Genomic DNA, 16212 nt, shown 5'->3' with positions numbered 1-16212 from the left:
CAAATGAAGGGTTTTGTGTGAATTGGAGGGAGTAAGATATTAGGATACTACTGTCAAACTCGATTAGTTTTAGATTAATTTTATTAAAATTATAACTCATTTTTGTTTATTTGAAATTTTGTCTATCAAAGAAATTAAGTATCATTATCTTACATTATTATTCTACTCTTTATTTACAATAACAAAATGAACAAATTTTCAGAAAAGAGTTTCAATTTTAAGAAAATGACTTCAAATTACTAATTATATATGTACAATCGTTTCACTTCTTAATCAATATATATACAATTAGTTGTCTTCATTTTAACCTAATTTATTACACTAAGAAGTATCTTATATGCAACTAAACCCATATGTGATACCTCATAGTTAACCATTAACAAAAAAAAGGATTTTTTTTTCAAATATCGAGTTACCAAAGTGTTATGTGAAGTAGTCGAAACCTCTGGACACCAAAGATGAATTATGCAAACCTCAGAGTTCGAAAGTGGAACTAACCCAAACCTCGGGGCACCAAAATGGAAATTTTCCAAAAAAAAAAAATATGAAAAGCTAATGCAAAAATTATTGCACTTTTAAATATACAATCAATGCATGACATAGTAATAAGTAATAACCAGCCATACGCAAACCGCGGTAAATAATTAAGTGAACAAAAACACATAGATGAATTAGAATTTAGAAAGTAAAAATTGATGTAATCGAATAATTTTGTATTCAACGGTAGCTTGAAATAGTTTTAATTCTGAATATGATTAGATTAGCAATAATATTCACATAAGATTAAAAAAAATTGAGCTACCATTTAAAAATATTAAATAAGTCTCATATCGATTTTGTCAAGCCAAAAATTTAAATACAAATGAACAAAATCAAGAATTACAATTTAATCGGGACTAATAATTCAAGAACCAGCTAACTATGATTTTATGAATGAATCAGTATACGATAAATATATAGAAAAAATGTGCGAACTATATATAATCTGCTATTATATCACCGAAATTTTTCTTCAAACTGATTTCAAATTCATATCAAATCCATAATAGACGTTAAAAATGTATTGTCAATATAAAAAAAAATTCTCTTCCCACCGCCATTGTAAAAGACTAATGCTTAGTAAATGTCATTCCTTACTTCTTTTTCCTATTATGACATGTTAATTTTTTCTGGAGTATTTTATTTAAAAAATAAAAATCAGCTTTTTCTTATTGTTTTTGGAAGATAATTAGGGGTTTGGTTATAATAAGAGCTCGAATATTTTGTAAATCTTTTAAATATTCAAAAAAGTTTTAAAATAAAATTATCTTTATTACTACACGGGTTTCACTAAGTAGTTAAAGTCGAACAACTTAGAGTTTTGAGAATATTTATATTTGTAAGAAATTAGGATCTCTTTTGTTTTTTTTCTCTCGCAAAGTGAGTAACTGTATGTTTATAAAATATGCAATTTTAACACTTTTATACGTTTATTATATGACCTTTTTTGTGTAATAAATATTTTTTATAAAGTTATTTTCCTACTATTATTTTAGTAAAGAATAATGGATAAATTATTAGATTCACTTCTATTAGTATTATTTTTCTCATAAACTATTGATCTACTTCTAGTAGGATTATTTTCTCATAAATATTAGACCTACTTCGATTAGGATAATATAGTTGAACCAAATACGAGTAATATAGTTGGTTACAAAGACATACAGTAAGAATTTGGCCGACACTAGAATTTTTAAGGGGTAAACTTTTAGGTTGATCTATATATGTACACACTCAATCAAATCATGTGTTTTTGTTGAGAATAGTTTTTTTAAGCTCTCGCCCAACAACTTAAAGCACTGTAGATGATTTTGTTAAATTTTTCATTCTTCCTTAAATATGGCATGACGAAGCACCACTACTATATGGTAATGGACTGCTTACATTTTACTCCAAGCTACATGCATATTAGTTTCCATTGTTCATATTATCAGTTTTTATGTACATTATGGTGGTATCGAGATATGGCCATTTATATTATTTTTTATTGTTTGTTTCCATATGATTTGTTGTGTTTGCATAATCTTTCCTTTTTTATGTTATTGTTCATTCTTAAGTTACTTATTATTTTTTTTGCGTTTTTGTAGTTTATAAGCAAGCGAAACTCGAATATCGTGCGTCCTTCAATTCTCAAGAAAGAATGTTACGAAGATCAGGAGATAGTGATTCGACAGTCTGAATCCGTTCCGAAATCCTTTGATTAGCAAGTCAATTACTAGCTCTGTTTTTGTTTGTATCAATGTACTCCCTTCAATTCGATATAATGTTTCCTCTTTCCCGAAACGGATTATTCAAGTAATGTTTCCCTTTCCTTTTTTGGTAACTTTTACTCTCATTTTATTCATCCCTTTCTCCTATTACCAAACCCACACAACTCTTTTACTCTTATTTTATTTATTACTTTTCTTAATATTTTGGCCCTACAACTCCTTATTTAACTCCTAATAATTCATCTCTCTTCTATCAACAAACCCCACATTTGTCCTTTATTCATTTTTATTCATTTTTCTTAAGTATTGTGCTCATCTCAAAGGGGATTATTATGATGAATTGGAGGGAGTATGTGCTAAAGTGGCTATTCTGTCCTTTTGATTTATAAGGTCAATCATATTGATGCTCTATAAATTAGCGAGTTAGTTGTTGGTTCAATTAACTCTATTGTTTTGGTTTGGATAAGTCATGGATTTAAAAGCGAGTACTTCATGTATTTGGAAATCAGTTCAGGTACTCTATACTCTACTGCTCAGCCCTACATACACGTAACCCCATGTTGTATATTCGGCAATCTTACCGTGGAACGAAAACAAGAGAACAACCGACTAATGTAAAGTTTGCCTCTTACCTGAATTGTTATGCCTAACTAAGCAATTACGGAGTATATGTTTTTTAGAATGTTTATATATACATTCAGGATTATTACTAAAATTGGCTTACTTAATTAGGTGCACCCAACTATTGGATTAACATTTGGTTTTAACGTGATATTCGTAAGTAAATCCACAATGCATATGAAATTCATTTGCAATTAAATGACGCTAAACCTTACGTTAATAATGATAAAAGGTATTGTGAAATTAATATACATCTTATTAAGTTATAATTCATACGAATTGTGCCGGCAAGAGGATGCATCTACTATTTATGGTTTTCCAAATAAGTTATAATCCCTTATATTTTCCATTACACCCCATGATATCACTCCTTCCAGAAATATACCGAAATTAGAACACAAATATATAACTATTTGACTAAGGCCCTGTTCTTTTGGACTTAAAGTCACTTTCTTTAAGTTAAGTTCAGCAAAATTAAGTTAAGTTCAGAAAAGTTCAGCTCTTATAAGTTAAGTTAAGTTAAGCAAAATTAAGTTCAGAAAAGTTCAGCAAAATTAAGTTCAGAAAAGTTCAGCAAAATTAAGTTCAGAAAAGTTAAGCAAAATTATAAGTTTCATAAAATTGACGAGTTTTAAAAAAAAAGATACGATTTTCGTTCAAATCGATTGTTTAAACAGTCCGAAATTATTTTTATTCTGTATTTTTTTTAAAAAAAAAGGTATTTATTTCAACCCCAAATTCTTACCTATCCCCTAAGCCACCCATTAAAACCACACAAAGACATCAAAACTCCATAATTTTAATCACCTAAGTATAAACAATGGCATTTGGTCAATTGAAAAAAAGGTGGAAGGTGTTAAAAGTTATACCTCAAATGTCACATAAGTATCAAATGTCCATTATTATTTCTACTTTTACACTTCATAATTTTATACGGATGCACACTCTTAGGATACATGTAATAAAACATGAGAACGTTCTAGGGAAAACAGATTCATGCATGTTTGATAAAAAGCGGGAAAAAGTAATGTACAAGGTGCGAAATAACATAGTTAAAAACTGTGAAGACATGGAATTGAGAAGATAAACTCCATTGATGAACACAGTGAGCTCGAGAAAGAATGTTCTAGAGAGAGTAAACTGTAGAGAGAAGATGTAAATAAAGGTGAATGAATTAATTAATGAGTATGTACAGTAGTTAGTTTATATACAAAGGAGTATTTACAACCTGTAATTAGTTGTAACTAACTAGGAATTAACTGGCTAACTAGGGGTTAGTCAACTACTATACTACTATACTTCACAAAAACATTTGGCGAGGCAATGGATTTGACGGAGTAAGCTCAAAAGAAGATGAAGAAAGTGACGAGGAAGATGATAATATGGAACTAGATGATTAGAAAAAAAAAAGTAACATGTGATTTACTTTTTATTTTTATGTATTACGTAATGTGTACGAACATATTAATTTATATAAATAAAGTATTTTATTATTTTTACTTGTGTTTTAAGTTATATTTATCTATTTAATTATTATTATTATTAGTAGTAATAGTAGTAATATTAAGTGAAATTAAATTAAGTTAGTTTAAGTTCAGCAAAATTAAGTTCAGTAAAATTAAGTTCAGAAAAGGTCAGCAAAATTAAGTTCAGTAAAATTAAGTTCAGAAAAGTTCAGCAAAATTAAGTTCAGCAAAATTAAGTTCAGAAAAGTTCAGCAAAAATAAGTTAAGTTCAGCAAAATTAAGTTAAGTTCAGAAAAATTAAGTTAAGTTCAGCAACTTTAAGTCCAAAAGAACAGCGCCTAATACACCCCAAAACGGAAATAGATAATTTCTTATCGGAATGGAGGAAGTATGAGATAGTTTGGGGCCTTTGGGCTATGCTTCAAAACAGTGGTGTACCATAATCGATAGAGTAAGGGTCAATTTTTGTATAGTCGTTCTTATGTTTCATTTTAGTATGAAATCTAGAAGACTAAAATTTTTAAGTCAAACAAATTATTAGGAGATTGGGCCTATACTAGGCCCGACTACCATTAGGGTTTGCCATTAGGGTTAGGGTTTGCTATTAAGTTGGGAGGCATTATAAATACTCACCATATCTGTAAAACAATATCAATCAATAATTCATTCTCCCTTATTATCGTCTCCCTTCTATAATCTTATCATGGTATCAGAGCCTCACGCTCTTGAGGCCTAAAACAAATTTCAATCAATAACTCCTCGTCGGTGGGTCGATAATGTAAAACACCCACCGGCGGGAGTTACTCCATTGATCTAAATTTCCGCTACCTCGCCGGTGTGTCGATAATGTAAAACACCCACCGGCGGGAGTTACTCCATTGATCTAATAATAAAGATTAGTTTAATTTTAATTTTCATTAAAAAAAGAAAAAAAAAAAAAGAAAACAAGAAGTTCTGCCGTGAGATTTCATGGCCAAGAAGCTATTTTCAATCTCCTAATTGTTTTGCTTCCAAATGATTGCCTATCATCGAATTGTTAATTACAACAGATCCAAAAATAAAGAAATTATTTCTTTCTTTTTCTTTGAAATTTGATTAATCGTCTTTTACTTCGTTTAAGGTGATACTTTATTTATTTGTTTGGAGTTCGAAAAGCTTAACGTTGTCCAAATCTTGACATTGACGGATAATTTTCCGTTTTATTGAAATTTGTCAGGTTCGATTAGGGTTCCTGCAAATTAACTCATACTTTCGACAAGTCCGAAAAAATTAATGTTCTTGTTCGAAGAAATTTCTAGCGAGTCTTTATACTCGTTTATCTTACCACTTTCCGAAGACGAAGATGATTGATGAAGATCGAAAAAGATGAAGATTGAAGATTTCATTTTTTCTTTTTATATTTTCTTTGTATTTCTCCAATCGTAAAGTTCGTACTATTTACTGCCTTTACGATTGCGGGAGGGTATTAGGAGATTGGGCCTATACTAGGCCCGACTACCATTAGGGTTTGCCATTAGGGTTAGGGTTTTCCATTAAGTTGGGAGGTATTATAAATACCCACCATATCTGTAAAACAATATCAATCAATAATTCATTCTCCCTTATTATCGTCTCCCCTCTATAATCTTATCACAAATTTAACAGTAAAAATTGTCTGCTGCCCGGAACACTATGGGGCCTTGGGACGCCATGTTCCAATATGCTCTATCGGAGCTAGATTCGAGAACAAAAAAAGGTTACAATTTTGAAAATAAGAGAAAAAAGTCTCTGTAAAGGCTCAAACACGGGCCTCACTTTGAAAAGTGAGATAATTACCAGCATATTAATCAAATTTAAATAAGACGATTTTATCGCATCGCACGAGCATTAAATCTAGTATATATATATATATATATATATATGTGTGTGTGTGTGTGTGTATCTGGGTTTGATAATATGTGTATCCGACTTTAATGACATGTGTATCTGGGTTTGATACGATGTGTATCTGGTTTTAATGACATGTGTATCCGCAAAATAATATAAAATGTATCCACAAATAACATAAAATGTATCCTAGAGTTAGTGTTAAAACTTATAACAATTTACACAAAGTGTATCCGCATATAATATAAAATGTATCCGCAAATAGTGTAAAATGTATCTCGGAGTTAGTCTTAAAACTCACAAAAAAATTAGTGTTAAAAAAGTGTATAAGTGCATTTAGAATTTTAGTGTGGAAAAAGTCTATCTACCTATGTTATAAAATGTATCTGAATAAGGAGCGTATCTGGTAAGCTAATAAAATGTATCTGACAAAAAAAAAAAAAAAAAAACTGGGTTGAAGCTAGTTCATACGGTTCGCACCGTAACTTAGTTAAATCGAACGCCCATATATATATATATATATATATATATATATATATATATATATATATATATATATATATATATATATATATATATATATATATATATATATATATATATATATAGAGAGAGAGAGAGAGAGAGAGAGAGAGAGAGAGGGGAATGAGATCATATAAGTATACCTCATATAGTTGAGGATTGAGGATTAATTCAGAATGTCAGATGAAAGAGATCCAACGGCTTGAGATTGATGCGTGTCATTAAGGGTGAGGTAGTCATTTTGTTTCCTTATATAACCAACCCACACAATTTCTCCTTCATTTTTTACTGATTCATCTCTCTCTAACTTCTCGCTAACAAAAACTCTCCGATTTCTCTAAACACTCATGTGTGACACACTTGTTGTTCATCTCCGTTTCCTCTTCTTCCTCTTATTCCATTTCCATCAATAAAAATTATTATTATCATGAAATCGCAATTTCAGGTTTGTTTCAGTTACATCCTCTTTTGATTTTGTTAACAATTAATTGATTAGGATGATAATCTTTTGTCGTAACTATTCTTGATACAATTTTGTTCTTCATTCTCAATTTCATAGCAACTCATCGTGATTTTCATGCCTTAACTGTTGTCTACCTTAAATTTAGGTTTAATTTGTTTCTCATGTGATTTATTGGGTGTCTCGCTTATAAATCTAGGTTTAATTCGAATCTGTTATGAGTTTGTTACTACTTTAGTATCTTTTGCCTGATTTATGTTCAATTGCACATGTTTCTATGATTTTTTCGGTTTTGCTTCATATTTTTGATTAGAATGTTTCATATTGTCATGTTGTTATTTGATTGTAGTTTTTCTTCAATCAGTTCATATCTCTAATTTACCTAAATTGTGTGAGCACTACTTGAACATTTTTGTCTTTTTGTTCTCCTCTTCGTCTACTCCAACTTTCAATCAACAACTTCATTATTTCTTGTTTGTAATCTCATGTTTGTTTTCTATTTCTTTTTTCATTTATAATTTGTGTTTCACCTCTGATTTGTAAAATACCATAATTTACAACAATTTTTAATTAGTTAAATTGTAATTGTTGTTAATGCATTTTTCCTTTATAGACGATCATCATTATTTCGTGAATTTAGAGTCAAGATCTGGTGAGTTCATCTATAGATTTGAGTCCGTAAGTTCAGTCAAAGTATCACAAGTTATACAAAACAATATCACGAGGAATACTAAATAATATCATGAAAAGTAAGCACAAAAAAAGGTTGAAAGTGTTTTATGTGACTTATTCGTCGGTCGACGCCGACCACCTACCCTGGTATTAGTATTTTAACATTGTTAAGATAATTGAAAAAAAGGTATAAAATGCACATAACCACTTAGATGTCAAAAGTTACCAATAATTGAAAAAAAAGGTTTGAAACAAATAGAATGCACGAGTACTATTGTTGTAGTAGCATTATACAAATAATAGTAGAACTACATCTAAAATCTGTTGCCTACCTAACTAACCTTTATATGTACAACGGAAACATAGGATTCAAGTTGAAAAGGTGTAGCATCTACAAAGGAAGATAAGGATTGATCATCACTTCATCCCCATTTTCAATCCGTTTTTGAATGCTTTTCTCAACACTCAATTTGGAATTAGAATGTGGTGTTTGTCGGAGCCCCGGTGCTAGAATCGATTAGTGTAAAAATAAGTATGAGAAAAAGAAGTTAGTAACAGCGGGCGAAAGTGGTTCAGTGGTGTGATATTGTACAGTATAACCTGTGATATTGTTTCGTATAACATGTGATATTGTATCATGGACTCAAAAAGATTGAGCGGACTCACATGATCCTGATTCTATATATGTCGCATTTCATATGTATAGATTTAATTCATATCTCCTATGAATTATTCGTGATTTTTCCTTAATCAATGTTTTAATTCGTATCTCATATGCTTTCATTATAAATATACTAACTTTTCCCGATCTAGGTTTAATTGCAAGTGCTTATTATTATGGTGTTACAACTATGTTACTCAAATGTTGTAGCTAAGCTTTATGCACGTATTATTCTAATAGTGTAATTGTGTTATAATGGTAAAAATATGTTTCTCTTTGCCAATTGAGTTTTTTAGATATGATTGTCGCGATGAAGTGACATACTGTCATTTTAATTATTTTACAGATTGATGTGTGATGGAAATACATTCATTTTGCAACTTCATTGGCAAACTAAAGGCACGTAATGGTGGCTTGAGTTTGGCCAGCAGAAGAATATTTAGCAACGTCAATGCGGTATCAGAATTCGCTCCAGAAAAATTCAATTTGAAGCTAGTCATTAGCAGTTTGATGAAGTTTTTATCTTAGCTTGTTTAAATTTGTATCAAGGTAGCACACTCCGCTCCTTGAAAAATGTATTAGTTGATCATGTATTTGTATAATTGAATCAACTTATATTAGATTTAGCACTTATCGTTATCATGTCGTCGACTATTAGTTCTAAAGGTATAACATTTTACTTTTGTGATACTGAGAAACAATATCACACGTTACCAGAAATAATATCACACCTTATACAAAATAATATCACTATTTCAAAAGTACTTTAAATGCCTCTCCATTTTGTAATGTTGTCAAACTACATCACAACCACTGTATAAAAATATCATAAAATGTTGAAAAGAATATCACACTTTACCAAGAACATACAATATTAGATCCTGAAAATTGTTCATATATAGAATATCACACTTTATATTAAACAATATCACACTTAGTAGTAGACAATACCCCTTAGGTAATATTATTATATAATTTCATACGTACCTATAAAGAATATCACTCTTTATACAAAACAGTATCACTGGTTATCAGTATTTCAAAAGGAGTATCCAATTTTGTGTTCCTGTGAAACAATATCACCAACGGTAAAATACAAATACCACAAGTCATTAAAAAAAATATCACATTGTCTAGAAAACAATATCACACTGTATACAATATGGTTACCATGTACTTTGAAATAACACATTAACAGTAGCCTATGTGGGACTTGAATCCACATTCTTTGCGCATTGCACAATGCTCTACCGATTGAGCTAATAGGCTTTTATGATGAGGTGTTATAAAATGTAGCCACAAAGTATGAGAAAAATTGTTAATTGATGGCAAAACACTCTAAATATCTTAACATTGAAGATGTCTCATACACTCTTGTCAAATAAAAAGGCTAATTGTCAGATGAAACTTGTGAATCCCTTCCAATCTACATGTTCTTTCAAATAGATTAAATTGGTATAGATCACTTCTTGTTAAGGTCCTACGCCGCATATAAGAATTTAGAAAGTTGTAACAGCCTTTCTCTAATATACATGACTTTGTGTATAAAGGAGTTGAGAAAACAATACAAAACATGTTGAATAAAAGATATCCAGCTATGTACATCATCCCTAGCTAAGTAATGGCTAAAGTAGAGATACATGACTACCTTTCTCACATCTTAATATTACCTTGATCAATTGAGAACAAAAAGGGAAATAGGGACAATAACACAGTAGTAACAATCTAATTAAAACACATAGCAAGAAGCCAAAATAAGTACTCTCCCAAAACTAAACAATGCTATGATTCTGAAAAGATGACCCTCATCTCCCATATTTTGGGTCCACACTGTCACATTCTCTTTTACTATTATCTCAAAAAGTAACCTCTTTATTAACCAACACAAGCAAATAGAAGTATAGCAGAACCTAATTAATTATAATCAATCGTACAAATAAAACTTATATTCCATCAATTCTAGACCTAAATCCATCTTTAACTCTACAATAAATAGTTAAACTAAAAAATCTTACAAAATTGGACTAAAAATCGTAATAGAATGGCGATAAAGTCAGATTTTGCAAAATCAAACCCTAATTCAAAAATAGTATATTAATTCACTGAAATAAGGAAATTAATAACCGAGTTAATCATGAAATTTAAAGAACAAATGGAATACCATAAATTTAAATTGACAAAATGGAGAAATGAGATCCAAATATACCTATTTCAAACTTTCAATATTGACCTAAAAGATGAATTGCGTCAAACTCATTTTCTTCATCTTTTATTTGTTGTTCTTGATGTTGAAATAAATGGCTTCCACAGATTTTGATGTTTGAATCTGTTGAAATTGTGCAGCAATGAGTGAAAAAAAGTATGGAGGTGAGAGAAAGTATTATGGAAGGAAATGAGAATTGATATCTGTTTTTTGAATCGCGCATCGTATGTTTATGCGTTGTTGATTAGTTAAATCCAACGTCTCACTTTAATCCTCAATCCTCAAATATTTAGGAGTTCTCACCGTATCCCGACTCTATATATATAGTTGAAGAAAAATTATATAATTCATATATGACCTTCAATATTTTCTCTTATAAATAATTTTTTTCAAATTTAATATTTTTAGGTTTAACTTCAATCTTTTAAAATAAAGGGTAATTTGATAACTTATACCTTGAATAACTCATTTTTTCAAATCTTATACCTAAGATAATTTTCTTTAAAATCTTATAGCTAAAATAACATTTTCTTCTAAACTTGATACCAAATCTTAAAAAAATCTTTAAATTAACGATTTTGCCCTTACTAATTTGATGATTTTTAGTGGTGGTAATCGTGGATGTGTGTGTTAATAGGTGAGACAAAGATGATAATGTTTAATTAGTAAGGGTAAGATTGTCAACTCAAGGCTTTTTTTCAGATTTGGTATCAAGTTTGGAAGAAAATGTTATTTTAGGTATAAGATTTTAAATAAAGTTATCTTAGGTATAAGATTTGAAAAAGTGACTTATTTAAGGTATAAGTTATCAAATTACCCTAAAATAAAATACATAAGAGTTTTAATTAAAACTAATAAGTGATAATTAATTATGCATGTTCAACAGTTTATAAATAAATTATCATATTAATCAAAATAAAATTTATTCGAATAATACAACAATCAACAATAATTTCTCAAATTATATCATTTCACGATACTTTATGTCTCAAATCAATTAATATTTATTCAAAATGATGTAAACATAACTTTATGTAATTTTTAATTTTTTATGCATAACATGTGACGTTTATCTATCAAACATATAGAGCTCAAACTCAACTTATTCAAATGTTTTGATTGTGTCCTACATGTGATATGTGTCAAACATATCTATGAGAAATTTGCACCTTTTATTTTTTTAAACAATTATATATAATGATGTTTAAGAGTTTATTACTTGTAAATATAATAGGTTGAACTATCTCAAATATTATTGTTTGGCGTTTAACTTCAAAGTATTTAAAAGATAACATATAAAATATTTAACTAAAAGTAATACGGAGTATTTGGTTAGTCATAATCAATATTTTATAATTTGACTTATTCATATTGAATTAAAGATATTAAAAAATGTAACGTATTTTCTACTTTTTCATGTCATTTATAATACTATATTACTCTCTCCATTTTTTTATATATGACGTTTTGCATTTACGAGGTAAGCCTTTGACTTTAATATTTACAAAAATATATTTGTTTAAAAAATATAAAAATGGTACCATTAAATTCCTTGCGAAAAACTCTTTCATATGAGTATACATATCATAATATTTAGTCTTATAGTTTAAGAGATATTGAAGAGAGAAGGGAGTGTCTCGAAATATGAGAAAGTCATATATAAAAAAATAGGGGGAGTACTTAATAATCATTACTTTTATTTTGATTATTCAAATGCACTCGTGATCACTATGTACATACACACTCGTACACATACTCGTTATCACACTATTGAAACCTATCAAAATCTCATATGTATTCAATTTGTCCAATATAATTTTTTTCATTCTCAGACTAAAAAAACTTATCTCTTAGTAGTTTTTTTAAAGTTGTGTTTTTAATATATACAATTCCTCTTCCAAATACATTTTTCATAATGGATTTATTAGTCTAAGTTTTATAACTTTCTCAAAATATTTTTTTACGTAAATGTAAAACATTGTGAGACACTCACTTTAACCATCTCTACATATCAAAATAAATATTTCAATAAATATAATGAAAATTATACTCAATTGAAAGCATTTTTCACAATGAACGTAATTATTTACATTTTAGAATTTTTATCAAAATAACTTTTTAGTAAATTTAGAATCAAATCACCGTAATTATTTAATAAAATTTTATAATAAAATTTATTCAACTATAATTAATATTTTACTAAGATTTATACAGCATTTAATATGATTGTATTTAATTTCAGATGTAATTAATACGTGTATTTAAGGCTGGGTTGACACGTGGCGCATCCACAACGTTTCAACCCAGTTTTTATATATATATATATATATATATATATATATATATATATATATATATATATATATATATATATATATATATATATATCGGAAAAAAAAAGAGTCCAACTTTTCGAGCGATATTGGAGACTCCAACTTTTTAAGAATTCCTAACAAGAGTAGATTTCGGAAAAAAAAATTATCCTAATAAAAGTAGATTTCTTAATTTTTTTAAAAAAAATAGTAAATTATCCTAATATAAGTAGATTATTAAATTCAATTTTTAATAATAATCATGTTCTACACAAGCTCAACTAATTTCTATAAGCTTTTGTTGGCGGAGGTTAAATGAGAATTATCTTCTTTATGAATCCCTAAGTGGCTGATAATAAAACTAAAGATTAAAAACAATAATCAGCATCATGAGCATCATAAAAAAGCCCAGTACTACAAACATATTTATCACTTGATAAATTATATTCATCAAATTATTACTACGCTTTAATCTATTTTATTATAGGTTCATCTTGATATGAATGCCTTCGTCATGTAATTTTACGTGACCCCTCAATTATTTTTCTTGCAACAGATCATCCACAAATTCTTATTTAAGACGGATATATTTGTCTTAAATGTAAGACGGGTCAACTACTACGAATAAGCCAAAAGCAGAATGCATAGGAAAAAACAACAATTTGTCTTATATATGCACGAGTGGAATGATATTTGACCCGTTTTAAAGTTAGGACAGATACATCTGTCTTAAGAGAGACTAAGCGGAACATCATAATTAGGTTGAATTGTTTAAAGTTTAGAGATTGATTTGGTTGAACGTTGTTGAAGATTTATTACAAAATTTATTGAAAAAAATAAGAATATTCAATACAGTTTTGACAGTATATCAATTTATTTATCTATATATGTTGATATATATTTTCTCTATTCCTATCATTTGTTTATCTTTCATTTTGACACAAATACCAAAAGAAAGGAGGGAATCATTTATGGTGGTTGTTATTGGATGACAAGTGGGCAATAATAAGTTAGGAAGATCAAATTATCCATTGGAAACAATCCAAACATGAAAAGGTAAACAAATGACCGCGACACACGAAAATGGAATAGTCAAACAATTGACCGGGACGGGGATGGGCCAAACATAATTTTTTTTGTTACCCCTCCATCACACTTTTATTCTCCTATTTTAAAAAAAAATCAAATTAATTGTCTTATTTCTAATTATAATATGGTAAATGGATGGAGTACCAGTGTACCACCAAGATTAGCACTGTTATCCGTAATCTTTTAACTATCACTCACTCTATCAAAATGACATTAGCCTCATTCTTCTTAATTGTGTAGTAGAAGTGTAATTTACCCCGATCTTATTTCTTAAATCCTTTCCAAAATGAAAAATAGGATGATAAAATAAAATTGAGGGAGTATAATCGTATTGTAGTAAATTACGAATATAATAATCCTAAAGACCTTTCTCTTTGTACTAATTTTTTTCCCATGTAGTTGGTTACTGTGTTTATTTGTTTCAACAATTTTTATATAAATCCGTTTAATATAAGCTTTTCTGTAAAACAAAATGATTATTTACCTAAAAACCCTCATTAAAATAACTTCTACTAAACAATACTTTTCATAATAAGGCATTAGGTCTTTCTTTATATAGTTTTACAATGTGCGAAAGTGATAATTTGTTATTTGAAATAATATCGTTCCAAATGTAAACGTTTTTTTTTGGTACATATTCCAAATGTAAACGTTAAGGCCACAAAACTAACTGCGTAAGACAAGTAATTACCATATGAGGTAGAAAATTGTGATGGCCTTCACATTCTTAGATCAAGTTCATGGTCATGCAACGTCAAATGAACAATTCAAGTCTTTCTTCTTTATAAGGCGGTACATAAATTAGAAACAAGTAGCAAAAGTGGTATTCTGTGTATACTTAATTTAAGATTTTGGTAGAGTGTCTTGACTTCTTCTACATGTTTGGGTTATATTAGTTCATTGTGAAGAACTACACAGAAACATATTTCCCAAAAAATGAAGTGGTTAATCTTACACCTTATACTAAAAGTGTAGCCTCCATGTTACTATTCACTAATGAATAGTAACTCCAACAATTAATAGTGTCACTTAATTTGGGTTGGGCTGAGTTGTTTTGTTGTGTTGGGCCTTGCTTGGTCGGTTTACTGCATTAGTTCAGCTATATTCCTTGCCTTTTAGCATGCGGCCCAAGCTGTGTTTCTTCTTTCAACTTTACTAAAAGTGTGAAATGCACAATACTATTCACTAATGAACAGTACACGCGAAATGAACAGTAGCACTTATTGGTTTCGGGCTTGTTCTTTGTGGGCTTGCTGCGGTTTGGGCTTGTATGCCTTCTGTGGTCTCATTTTACTTTGCATTAATTTTTGGACATGTTTAATACTTTCATTTTTCACCTACCTAATCCTCTCCTAATTTCTCAGCCATACATTTTTCTTTCCCGGTCATCTCTTCATCGTTCCACCACTCATTCTCCGTTTCCATTCTCAGACCAACATTGATCACCTTCTTTTACATTTGCTGCGTTTTAGTCTTCATTGCTCTCTTTTACTTTCACTCTTTTTCAATCTAACATAGCATCCTCATGAATCTCCTTTGCCTTTGTAAGATGAGCACAAGCTTTCGCAACCGATAGAACCAACACTCGAACACTTGGTGGGCAAAGTACCTTTTTTCTTGATATTTTTATATGGAACACCTGGCTGGAGCTTCGATCATCGACGCTGCTGTCGATGTTCCCTTTCACTGCGAAACCAATGGATATGGGGATCTTAATTACCAGGTCTTCTTTCTCTCTCCCCTCTCACTACTTTTCTCCACAGTTTCCCTATTTTCCTCTCATAAGTGATTCACAATACCTTTTTGAGTTTAGGTTTGATAGGCGAACTTCGTTTTGTGTTGTAATGGATCATCGTCATTTTGTGTTCCACTCAATAATCATCAACATATATTTTTCTAATCAATCGTCCTTTTGTATTCTAATCGTTGTTGATCTCACAATATTTTTTAGTTTGGGTAAAGTTTAAACTTTAATTATTCATTTTATTATATGGGTTGCCTTCGCGCACGTCTCCCAAAATATTTTAATCATTTACGTTTCATGTGCATATTAGCGCATTATGAACCCTGCATCATAGTTGGAGATTTCTT

The sequence above is a fragment of the Silene latifolia genome, chromosome Y (genome assembly GCF_048544455.1).
Source record: "Silene latifolia isolate original U9 population chromosome Y, ASM4854445v1, whole genome shotgun sequence".
In the NCBI taxonomy this organism is placed as follows: Eukaryota; Viridiplantae; Streptophyta; class Magnoliopsida; order Caryophyllales; family Caryophyllaceae; genus Silene; species Silene latifolia.
This window is presented reverse-complemented; position numbering follows the sequence as displayed.